Consider the following 13,018-nt stretch of genomic DNA (forward strand, 5'->3'; position numbering starts at 1 on the left):
TACAGTCTGAAACACCAAAGACCTTAAAGTCAAGGTCAAGTTTTTATTCCCTGAGTAAACAAGCTGGGGAGAAGGGGAGAAAGGGAGCAAGAACTTCTATCAAAACATATACTCAGAGAGCTATGAAACAAATATATTCCTTCCAAAAAAACCCACCTCTCCAAGGAAGAAGACATACAAAAGATTAATCCCTTCAGTCTGCAAATTCTGCATTAAATAAAATCCTTACTCCTGGGGAATAAATGTTAAGAGGAGGCCACTGTGCATGTGACCAAAACAAAACCATTCTGTAATGTTTAAAGTCAAACATAAAGTTAAACACTATGTAGTCAAGGTACAAGGAAGCATTAAAAATTGTTTTCATTTTGCTAGCCAAGCAGCTTACATTTTGCCCATGCACTGAATACTTTAATTTTTCATCATTGTATCTAAGCATTGATCCCATTACATCGAATTCCCAGTGTTATTTTTGACCAATTAATGACTCCATATATTATGTTTGCCCATTTGTAATTAGAAGCAAAGTTATGCAGCAAATGACTGGCTGCTTATCTCTGATTCATAGACTCTCTTGAGCCTGCAAATTTGGCTGGAAACTTGGTAAGAAATTATTTTGGCTAAAGATTTTGGATGCTTCTCACTCATGTTGAGCTGAAATAGAATGAGTTCAAGTGTTTTGGGGCTTCTGCTTTGGGTTTCTTCCAGACAGAGAAATGGGTCAGTATGAAAATAATTATACAGCAAGGTGGAGATACAGAAGCTGCCACACTGGGTCAGACCTGAGACCCATCCAAACCCAATGCTGGCACCAAAAGCAGTCACTTTGCACACCCCCAGCAAGGGTAGCCCCTCCACAAGTACATGTAGACACAACCTTTGTGAGCCTCACCCCTACGTCTGAAAGACAAAGATTGTTTCAAAGCCCAAAGTCTGATGCTTTATGCTCTTTCTGATATTTTTCATTAAAATGAGTTAATACGCATACGGTAATAATTGTAACCTGATGTTCTAGCTCTTTTCAAGCAGTCTGGAAACAGAGGGCTCCAGCTGGATCTAGTAGCCTGGTTTGGGAACAAAACAAATTATCTTATGCAATTTGGTTCACCTATTTTCAACGCTAATATAATTAAATGAGACAAAGTCTACAGGGAGAGGTAATACCTTTTATTAGAAAAAACTGATAGTTTAGAAAAAAAAGCAGATATGTTTTCAGGCACACAAACCCTTTTTCAGGCTTGTATGCCAAAAAGCTTGTCAGTGTACTAGCTGGTCCAAAAAATTATATTACTTCTCTGTATAAATACTTCTTCAGTCATATCCTTAGATGATAACAGCTACAATAACACTGCTAATATAATTAAAAGCAGTTGAGGATGATTGAATGCCATTTCATAGCAGAGTTGGACATGAAGTTTCCCAAGAATAGCAGGGTGGAGCTTTACTGCAGACACAAAAAATTTTTGTACTTTTTCCCTTATCTTTATTCTGTAATTCTGATTTTACTTACACCAGTATAAATGGAAGTCACGGGATTGATACTGGTACAACCCCCTTTGGATTTTGCATATATTTTCAAAACAGTCTTACCACCTTATAAAACGTATCCCTAATGCAGAGGATAAAAGTAGGTCATCCATTTTCTCCAGCATCCTGCTATCTCAGTAACATTAACTGAAAGGAACAGTGTGTGCACATTTTATCTGGCATCACTGTCACTGTATTCCATCAAATTATGGCCCTTTAGTCCCTCCATTGGAGTGATTCCCAGAAAAAGGCAATAATGTAAATGATGCACAGATAAGAAAGAAAAAAAAAAAGAAAGAAAACCTCATAAGGTGGAAAATGTATTGACAATAAGACAGCTTAGCTTTCCATGATGTTGTTTATTTTCATATTATGTTTTTAAAGCAGATTTTCCCAAGACACCTCACAACTGACTTCACATGCAGATACAAATAGAAACAATTTGTATGTCGCAGTAAATCTTAAAAGTAGCAAATCAAGACTTATAAGAAGGAAGTCAAGACAGGCAAGATAAGAAGTAGAAAATGATTAAACAAAATAATTTTGGAAATTTAGATATTAGAATTTGTTCTCTGGGTGACAGCAAAACGTGCCATCAAAGAGCAAGAATATTATGGGTTTTTTACACATAGTATTAGGTGGGGTGTGGAAAAAAATATCTCCCAGTGAGGGAAGCAGGAGACAATAAGATGTGCAAAGAAGGGGCTGGAGATTCAGGAACGCTGGGAAAAGAAACAAGGAGAGAGCTGAGGGCACATGTGAAACAACACTCGTCTGCTGGCCGAGATCTGGGTGATGCTGTGCCACGTCCAGCACCAGTATGGGCAGGCACCAGGCTCTGCTCCCGGCTGTCCCCAGGGACCTTCGAGGTGCCATGGCTTAAGTATACGGCTGCTGCAGATGTTCCATGCAGGACTTCAGTTTCCTCTTTTTTCCCTTTTTTTAAAAATAGTGTTTCCAAGACTGCACTTTTCAGTCACCAAACAAAATTGCACACTCCATCAGTTTGGGAGGGAGTATGCTGCCGAGACGCTCAGAAATGCTCCAAAACGCCCTAAATAAGCACTGCCAATGTTTATTTCTAAACATCAGAGAACCAGGGATATAGAGTAGCACTTTGACTGTTTTGATTTGGAAACATTTGTGCAGATTCAACACTTGTCTGCAGCACCCTTCTGGGATGAAACGGCATAGGTACAGCAAGTGCCAAAAGTGCAGACAGAGAATTTGGAGAGGAAATTCCAAAACTCCATGTAATTTTGCAAAAAAGCCATTTAAAAGAAGTCTGATAAGGCAGAAAGCTTGTATTTCAGATAGCTCACTCCCTCCATAGCCATAACTCTCCTAGGAACCTCATGTAGTTGTTTCTTCTTAACCAAAAGCCAGTAAAAGCGTCACACTTAAAACCATTCAACAATATTTTTGACCTAACTATGTTTTAGTTAATAGTTATTTAGTTATTACCTACCTACTGCAAGCCATGAAGGTTATTTTAAATGATTGGTCATATACATATAGATCCGTATTTAATGATACCTACCTTCATGTTTAAGGGAGATAATGTAGGACCAGGTTACTGGCGATCCCTGCTTCTACTTCTTATTATAACATCAAATATGAAAGCAGATTTGCCTAACAGGAGAACTAGCACTGAAATTCTTGATAAAAATCTAAAAAGTTCAGAAATAATAATCAAAACTGTTAATTTCATGATGATTTTGTTATTCATTATTATTGCTTATTGCTACCATTGATCATAATTATGGAAACATGTTTTCCAATGTTCATGGAAAACAAGTAACAAGGACAAAGAATACCTGTGAAGGAATTTATTACTTTATATTTACAAATAGAGCATTGAGGGGTCACTCCAACATCATTTGCAAAGTTCTGAAAATTTATCCAGCGCATGCCATTCTCCAAACCCATCCAGACTCAGCTATGAGCAGCGTCAATGCTGCCATGTACTTATCTTCTGCATCTATTTCCCTTTCCCTTGCTGGAGCCTGGATAATACTCATTCCTCGCTGCTGTGATCACAGCAGAAAACCCCAACTTACCCTTTTTCCCTTAAACATAATTCAGTGGGATCTTATTTTATAAAAAACTATGACTGGTATATTTTTGTTTCACATGAAAAAGGCTGAGATTCAATAATGCAGACATGGCCTCATGGGAATGAAATCTCTGCCTATATTTGACCACACAAATTTAATTTTTGTTAACCCTAAACTGGAAGGAAAACTCAGTATATTTAATAGGAGTGACTGCTAGAGCTGGCTGCACTGCAGACCACAATATGATTGCTCTGGGCGGAGAATAATAATAGAACTGGAAATGATTTTTGAATTGTGATGTCCTGGAGAAAGATTTTTTTAAAGCAGCTACGTGTGCTCTGGGTCGCCGTGGCTAGCTACCAAACCCTGTGCTGCAGATATGTCACTGCTCCATCCCAGCCACCGAGCGTCAACCTGTGCTTGGGGTTGTTATAGGAAACAGGGGTAGGAGGAAAAGGGAATAAACTAAAATAGAAGCAAATGGCACTAGCAATGCACTGTGAATGAACCAGAAGTTTCTAACCACAGGGCTGGGCAGGGCACTGAAATGCATTTCAATTTCCTGCTCACCCTTACTAAAGCATCCCTTTTCTCCTGCAGAGTCTAGACATAGACAGCTGAAGGCTTTTTTGCCATGAAGGGCATGAGAACAACGTATAGGAAATTGCTTTTTATTAGGATTTCCTCACAATCCTGAGTCTTGCCGCAAATTCCCAAAGGAATGTAGGGAGAAAGGGAAAAAGTACTGGATGTGCTTCTGTGGCAAAAGGGTCCAGCTACCCCATCGTGAAAATGTTATAATGTCTAATGTCCAGAGAGACCCTGGGCAGAAGAACTTTTAATCAAATTAGATGAGGAGGCCAAGGCCCAGAAAGCAGTGAGATTGAGGACTAGGTGTGTCAGTAGCTGTTGATGAAGTATGGGCTGAAATCCTGGCTCCACTGCATTCAACAGGAGGTGTTTCCACTGATGCTCAGACACCGCCGCAGCGGGGATGTGTGAGTATTGCAGGCAGCTCACAGTCCTTTCTCACACGGAGGTGAACTATCCTGTCTGTTGGCATATTAAACCCCCAAACTCATGTGCTGTTAATGAACAGACTTTTACAGTGTGTAAGGGTACCCCCAAGGGCTTGGTGGCTTTAAACACCTCTGGGAGTTGCAGCATCTCAAGAACTTCCTCACCACGAGATGCCCGCATGGTCCTTCGGCTCTGCAGGGCATGGGGGCTCACTGTCCGCACCATCCTGAACACAAGAATGTGCCTACTGGTTTTGGAGGGCCCCTGCTCTGCAGCGAGCACTGCTGGCGAGGACGGTGAGCTTAAACCCCAGCAAACCAGTTGTCTGAGAGCGCCAGAGCTGGAGCAGAAACCAAGCTGGCCATCAGCAGAGCTGGCTCCACAGCGGCTGTTTGATTAAAGCTATTTTTGGAATCGAAACTCATGGCTGGGAAGGGAAGCAGAAAGCAGATAAATTAGCCATTAAAAAGCGGTGCGGCCGCATTGCTGAGCCCTATCAGCCATTTCAGACGGTGAGTAACAGAGGACACGATAAATCCGTCTTTGTTCTTCTGCTCTCTCGCTGCGCGTGATCGGGAGATAAGACTCTAGCGAGGGTTCATTTCGCTGGCGAAACAAGGAGTTATTCATTAACCCGCTTGGCTAAATAAAGCCCTGATAAGGGCAGAGCATCTGGTAGCGGGCAAGCCCAGGTGCAGTGGGGCTCGAAGGCAGCCGTGACCATGGGGCAGACAGGCATGTCCATGTCCTGTGCCGGGGTGACCGAGTCACCCGTGGTCACACATACCTGGGATGCCACCATGCTTTTGGGCACAGACAAAACTCCATTTTAGCAGCCCCCTTTTTGCACAGCGAAAGCAGGGATGTTGAGTAATGGCAGTGATGCGTTGATGGATTGAAAGCATTGCTTTCTTTTAGCAGCTGGAGATGCGACGTGAGTATTAACAGTGAGAAAGGTAGATGAATATGGATTTTTCAGTTTTGTTGTCAAATCCAAGAACAGGGGGAAAATGAGTAAACCCAAGCATTTTCTTCAAAAGGAAAAGAAATGCTCTGGTTTTTATTACATAATGCTGGTTTAAAAAATCCTTTCCTAAAATTTAGGTCAGTTTTTAAACAACAAAACTTGTTTCAAAACAAAAAGTCAAAATATTTTGTTTTGGTGATGTTGAAACAAAATGTCTCTGTATCTCCAAACCATTTCTTTTGACATATCAAAATGAAACATTCGTACACTTTCTAATTTTTTTCACAAATACCATTGCTTCCTGCATTTTTCAGTGAACTTATCCATTTGAAAAATGTCACTCAACTCTAAAAATTACCATACATATAAAGCTACCTCTGTTACCACATTATGTCTCATGCAAACGTGCCAAATACGAAATCCTCACAGGGAGCTGGTTAGACTTCAAAGCTGACCGATAAAGCCTGAGAAGGCCTAATGCCAATTAAAAGGGTCAAAATGTTAGTAAACTTCCCTTCAACCCACACTAAGGTCCCACTCTGCAGGTCAATGCTTTGAGCCAGAATCAGGTGGGTCATCTCTCTGTCTTTGAAGAGCGCACATGTGGAGGGTCAAACCATAGCTCATACCCCCCATGCATGTGTTCAGATTAGTGGTTTAAGACTTGTTAAAACAGCCTGCCTAAATCAAGGCTTCCTGGGAAATGCATTTTATGGATCATCTTAGGGACCCTGTTGAACTGCAGGTCTCTGCAGGTATCTAAGGAAGCTCTTTGCTGGCTTCTTGCAAGTAGGTTGTGTGGGATCTAGCCGTAAAGTCATGCACACGCATGAAAATCTGGCCATCCTCCAGAGCCAGAAGATATGCGTAATGAATGATGAGAGTGAAACATCCCTCTACACTGCCCTGAGGAAAAGAGCAGCCCAGAAAGGCTGGTAGGTAGCTGCAATCCTTGGTGTGACTCTCATTTTCTCACTTGTCTTTAGAAAGCATCTTCTAGACTTCTTCTGGGGGTCTGATCATCTCAGCTCCCTGGTTAAATGTTATTAGAGTGGAGATGTTGCATGATTTTGATGCTTCTGTTCCTGGTATCTGGGTGGGTGAGAGAAGTCCAGGTCCTGCTGGGGTGGTCGGGTTTTATGGAGAGTGGCAGCCAGCGAGGCATCAATTGCTCCTCAGCACAGCACCATGGTGTATTCTTCTGAGGCTGCTGTCGGCACACACCAGAGTTTCGTTAGCTCATGCTGATTTAAATATAAACCCCCTCTTTGTCACTAATCACTCCATTCAGGGATGGAAAGTCCACAGAGCCAAAAATATGCCCAGTTAGTCAGCAGGTTTGTGAATATTTTGAGATATTGGAGGTCATAAGTCAGTTTGCCGGCATTATCTTGATTATCCTATGGAAGTCTTTACTCAAAAATAGTCTCCAAAAATGCAAGTTTAGCAAAACTTGGAGCTGAAATCATTGGAAAACATTAAACATACTCACCAAGCTAAAATCACATGAGGGCAGTTACTGTGTAATAGGCAGATGCTTTTAACTACCCTTTATGTTTTGGTGCTTACTCTTATCCAGGAGCAATAATATAGATGAAAGATTAGAATAAAAAATAATAACTTCCTAAAATCATAATGCCAAATTTTAGTTTTTATATTCAGGTCTATCAGCTGCACATATGCATTTAGGTGTTTTTTTAAACTAATCACACACGAAAACAATCTGCAGGGGTTGCTGGTGTCCCAGGGCAGCTGGCAAGTGTGGCATACGGAGTGATTTTTTCAGGGACCCATTTCTCAAGGGTATTTTCTCAGTCGTCCTTAGTGGTTAGGGATGCAGGAGATGCCTGGGCTAGGAGCACAGCTTCCTTGTGCTCTCTGTGCAATGTGACTCCTGGTTGTGAAAGGCACCGAAAGGATCCACCAACACTCCTTCTCTGCCAGCACACACAGGCGCGCACACACACACACACACAAAATTTGTATAGCTTCGTCTCTGTTCGCTGTGCTCTGATTTATGTGCTGTCTGTCATCTGGAGCACTGGGGGAACACAAGAAAAGGAAGACCAATAAGCAAATAATAATCAGCAGAGGTAACACAGAAATGAGTCCACAAATGCCACCCTCAAGGAGGCAGTAGTATTAAGCTCCCAAGGAAAAGGGCTTGGGGAGGCTTTCAGGTCTCCAGGAGAAGGGTGAAAGAGGGAGGCATTGGCAAGGGGTTAAATCCCATGGAGGAGTGGTCCAGCACTATGATTTTTGAAGAACATGGGCAACACCAGAACAGGTTGGCTGTGGACAAGGAAAAACAAATCTGATATTGGAAATAGGAAAAGGAGACCTCCTTATAGAGTGGTAAAGAGGGGAAACCCTGGAAGACGTGTGGTGGCAGGGAGCAAGGCTGGATTTGGGCTGCCATGCTGAATGTGGTGGGAGAATTGTATCCCCCTGCCCAACCAGGCAGGTAAAGCAGGTGTTGTGTGTGCCATAAAGCTGATGAGGCCAAAAAATTTTCTTCCTTTTTGCCCATGTGCCCATGCCTTTGATTGCTGTTTTGACACCTCAGGGCTCTTTGTCACGGTCAAAGTACAGCAGCATACTAGAGGCTTTGCCAGGGCTGCAGGAATGTAACGTGCCCAGGTATGAAAGTCCTGTGTGGAGTCAGATGGGCTCAGGAAAGAGCGTGGGGGTGGAAAGGACATCAGAGATGCACCACCATCCTTATCCGTGCAAAAGGTTGTGTGACGGTACCACCGGCAAACAGCAGCAACGCGCTGGCCCCGGGGCCACGGAACCCACCCAGCAGCCGCCGCAGGGTCTGGGTGACCGAACACGGACCTCTTCCTCGGCCCTCAGCATCCCTACGTGATTAAAAAAGAAGTGGGGCCCTTTTAGACGTTAGTGGATGGTAAATTATTCCCTTCATTTGTTATTCGTGATGAATAATGAATTATTCTCATAACATTTACTATGCTGTTCATTTATTATACAGGACAGGGGAATGTTTAGAAGCTAATTATTGCTAGGAAGGCTCTACACTTGCAAAATATGTGACTTTTGCATATTTGTTATATCAGTGCTTTAAGTGGGGGAAGGGCTGTTTGTCTGTTTTAGCACATTTCTGTCCTTCTAACACCCAGTCTTACCATCTGCCCATAAGCAGGACAGACATCTTCTTCACCATCAGCAGCCGAGCTGCTCCGTCCCCTTTGCAAGAGGAGCCCCTGGAGTAGGTCTAGAACATAAATTGTCACGTTTCCTTACATTGAGCAGTAAGGAGGAGCAGTGTTTTGCTGGCTGGTGGGGCAGAGGTCCACACCATGCATCTCCATGACTGCTGTACATCTCCCATCACTCTTTCAAGAGGCTACCACTGCTGCCAAGACTTCAGCAGCCACGGCCGGGGAGAAATCCTGCGCTTCATTGCCATGTTAGCGATGAGCCAGGGGCTGCAAATGTCCATCGCCTGGGAAATACCCAGAACAGCAAGCAATGGCAGCCAGGAGGAGACAGCCTCCTGAACAGGGAGAGGTTGGGGGATTGTTTATTATTCTAGTAAGTATTATATTAGGAGACTAAGTGAGTAATACCCTTAACAGTGGTCTACGAGCAGCTGTAAATTGTCAGTTATAGCTGTCAAAACTAACTGTGCTGTGCTGCTGCTTACCAACAGATTTATCCTGACCATTTATAGTTGATAAATAATTTATCAATTATTTTGAAAAATGCTTGAAGGAGATTCAAACCTCCTGCCCAGCTCTGCTCCCCTGGGCACATGGCGCAGCACCCTGCCCACCCACCACGGCCAGCTGTGTCCATGTCCTGCCCACGCACGAATGAGCCGTTGTCCTGCATTTCCCTGAGTGTCCCACTACAAGAAGCCAAGCTGTGAGAAAGGCTGCTGTGTGCCTGTAGCTTAGCCCTAGTTGTTGCTCCCAGCTTGAAAAGGAACATCGTGGACCCAAGCCAGGCTGCCGCTGCCTGGTGAGGCTCTCTCATTTCTGAGTCCTATGTGATAGCTTGTGGGTCCAACCCACAGCTGGTGAAAGCTGGCGGAGATACCATTGACCTTGATGGAGTAATATAGGTTTACAACAGGAGATGAGCTAGTTCTGTGCTTTCTAATATCCTTCTTATCTACGTTATGTGCCTAATATCAGTGTCCTCTTGTGGCCTCCAGTGATACCCTTACATATCTCTGGATAACTGTTACCAGAGCTAAGCCAGTGAGAGGTTTATAAACCCACGGGGAGAGATAGTTCAATGCCATGTTTCTGAATAATTGATTAGCACACACTTCAGTGTAAAACTGATCTTCAGTGATACCCTTTTGGCTGTGCCTCATCATCCCTTTTTGTTTTATTTTGATTCCCCAGCAGAAATCTCTCTCCACCAGCCGCTTTTGTAACCTGGTAAGAGCATTGTGAGCTCCCAGTAAATGATCTTTTATTTTATTTTTCATCCTTGTAGTGGTAAATTATTGTGTCAGCACAGAGACGATGCAGGTGACTAACCTCACAAAATGTAGTAAATGATTAATAAAATCTCAACTAACAATAGCTCCATGAGCAGATCATAACTCGTCACTCTTGAGCAGACCACATGCCTTTAGATGACACTGCCCCATTGCTCTGTGCGGGAGATTCTTTTAGCCATGAGTCAACAGAGAAATGTCAACCTAGGGACAGCTCACGAGCATTGACAAGACGTACCTCAGACTTTGATTTTCAGCCGTAGGGAACACCCGCTGCCCTGAGTGATTTCAGCACAAGCCGGGGTCCCGCAGGCAGGTGCTGTGCCGCAGTCCCACCCAGGGCTGGGGCGCTGACTTGGTGAGTACACGGCCACGGACGAGCACGTACTTCCACATCTGGGCAGGGGGACATGTGTGAGCATGGAGGGATGCTCACACGTGTGGATGACAGAGGGATGTTCTGCTCAACTGCAGCTGTCATCCCAGACACCCAGTACAACTGCTCCAGTAAATCCCCAATGTTTTTTCTTTTTCTTTTTAAACAGGGAAAATTACTCTTGGTAAGGTTAAATTAGCCACTACGGGTGGAAGGGCTGCTAGGCTGAAGCATGATCTCAGCAGATTTCAGAGAGGATGAGGTTTTAACATGCAGTGACAAAAGCGGTCTCCTCTTTTTCAGATGCTTCTGCAGCAGAACGACTGTCCGGTGGGCACTCAAGTGCTAAATGGGAGCAGACTTCCCCCTTTGGAAATGCTTTGCCTGGATCCTTGCCTGCCCTTCCCAGCAGGAAGCTGCCTGAAAGCTGGACCACCAGCCAGCAGGACTGGGAAAAGCGCACACAGGTAGATGTTTTCTGACCATATTTAGTTTTATAGGACCTACAAAACACGGTGCTACACAGGCTGTACTTCAGCTGCATCCCCATCGGTTTGGCGTTTACCTCCATAGACACAGTATTCTTGCAGCAGACAAAAAAAATGCCTTTCTTGATGCAACTGTTTATTCCCTGAAGGCACCATATGGGACAGAAACCTCAGAGAAAGGGAAACAAACTGTACTTTTCCATGCGACTCCAATTATTAATATTCCAGTATTGGCCGAGCACTTGTAGAGCTGTAATGAGAACATCCTCTTATGCGCCATTTCCAGAATTTATGCACAACAAGCAATACATAAATATCAATTAATGAAGCAACTATAGAAAAATTAATTAAAACATGAGAGGATAGAAGCCTCTATTCAGCCCCCTAAAAAGGAAAGACATGTTCACAAACCCCTCCCTCCTGCTCAGAAGAAAGCTCTCAATTCCAGAGGAAGGAAACCATTAATTTTTTTTAATTGCACAATACTTTTAAATTAATTTCCATAAGCACCACAAACAGCAAATGGGGGAGGGAAAATCAAAGATTTCACAATTAAATTAGTACTTGGGAGCTGTCTCTTGCTTGTTGGTTACGATCCAAACTCCCTATATCCCGTAACTTGACTGTGGTGACAGACGTGCAGACAGCAAGCGGCAGCCTGGCTGTAGTCCTCCATGAAATCCATGATGTCATGGCTTTACTAATGGCACCTAAACCTATAAATCCACAGCTATAACCACTAACACTTTAATTAGCCTAAATTAAAATTAAACACTGTAAAAGAAGACAACTGAAGGTGAAATCCAGACATGCATGGAGAGGTTGCATTTTTTTTCTGCCCGGTGTTTCAGCCACAATCTGGACAGGGTTTGCCAGCAGAAGGTGGCAAGCAGAGTTGGCCCCGTCTCCAGCGCAGCCACAGGAGCCTCTCCATCGACCGTCCCAAGACAGAGCTCATCCTGCTGGAAGGAAACGAGGAACAAAGCAGGGAAACGGGCAAGGAGCAGCTCATGGGCTGGCCAGGCGGAGAGCCATGGACCATGCTTGGCAGCCAGCATGGGCAGGCTGGAAAACCTCCTGCAACCTGCTCTCCCTCCCCACACCCCTCCCGAGATGACATCTGCAACTCTATTTTCCTTTTTTCTGTGTGCCACAGCGATCATCCCTTTGGGTTCCCAAAGAGGCACAAGTTGTCCTGGTGCCAAGGAGCTGACAGCCACAGTCACAGCCAGGCACTGGACTTCAAGACCATCGATTGCAAACTGAAAACTACTCTGATCCTGTTTTTCCTCAGACTTTTCCAGCTGAGAGCCAGGGATGCCTGTTCACTTTCAGTGGAGAAAAAGTGGATCAGCGTGACTGCCTTTTATAGAAAAATAAATGGAAAATAGGACAACTCAATGATGCTTTTCCTGCTTTTCCAAGATGTGCATGAGACCTGCACAGAGGGGATGAGCGCACTAACACTAGGATAAATAAAAGCCACACTGTCCTCTGCACTGTTGTATACATCTAAATGATTAAAATACTAAATCTTGGGGGCTCAGGGTGCTCCAAGTGACCAATTTAGTGGAAGACTTCTCCAGTGCCTCCCAAGCATCCCCTAACCCCCGCCAGTGACCATTACGGCAGTGTTTGCTGTACACCGCAGTGCCCTACAGAAATGCTCGTTCATGGACACATGGCTTATTGGTTACATTACAAAAACATCAGCACTAACACTATGCGCTTACTTACCACCTTTTATCTGAGGGACTGAAAACGTTGGACCCTCATTAACAGTAGCAACCGTAACGATAATATTTTATTTCACCGGCACCCAGTGCTGAGGTTCCTGAGTGTTTTTCTTCAGGCAGCACCCTATTGACTTTGCATGCGGCTGGAGGTTTGCCCAGCTTGGCGCCGAAAATTGGTTTGAGCCAGCACTTCAGGAATTGATCAACGCTGCTTTCATCCCAGGAGTTCAAGGTGCTTAGCGAACGACTGAACTTCATTTGACCTACAAAATACAGTATGTTTTACTGCATCTACCTCAGAGACTGGTGAACGGATGCAGATTTGCTAAAAATCACTGCACACGTGAGCCCAGGTGTCAGGAAAGAGCTGCCGAAG

The sequence above is a fragment of the Accipiter gentilis genome, chromosome 6, assembly GCF_929443795.1.
Source record: "Accipiter gentilis chromosome 6, bAccGen1.1, whole genome shotgun sequence".
NCBI classification, from domain to species: Eukaryota; Metazoa; Chordata; class Aves; order Accipitriformes; family Accipitridae; genus Astur; species Astur gentilis.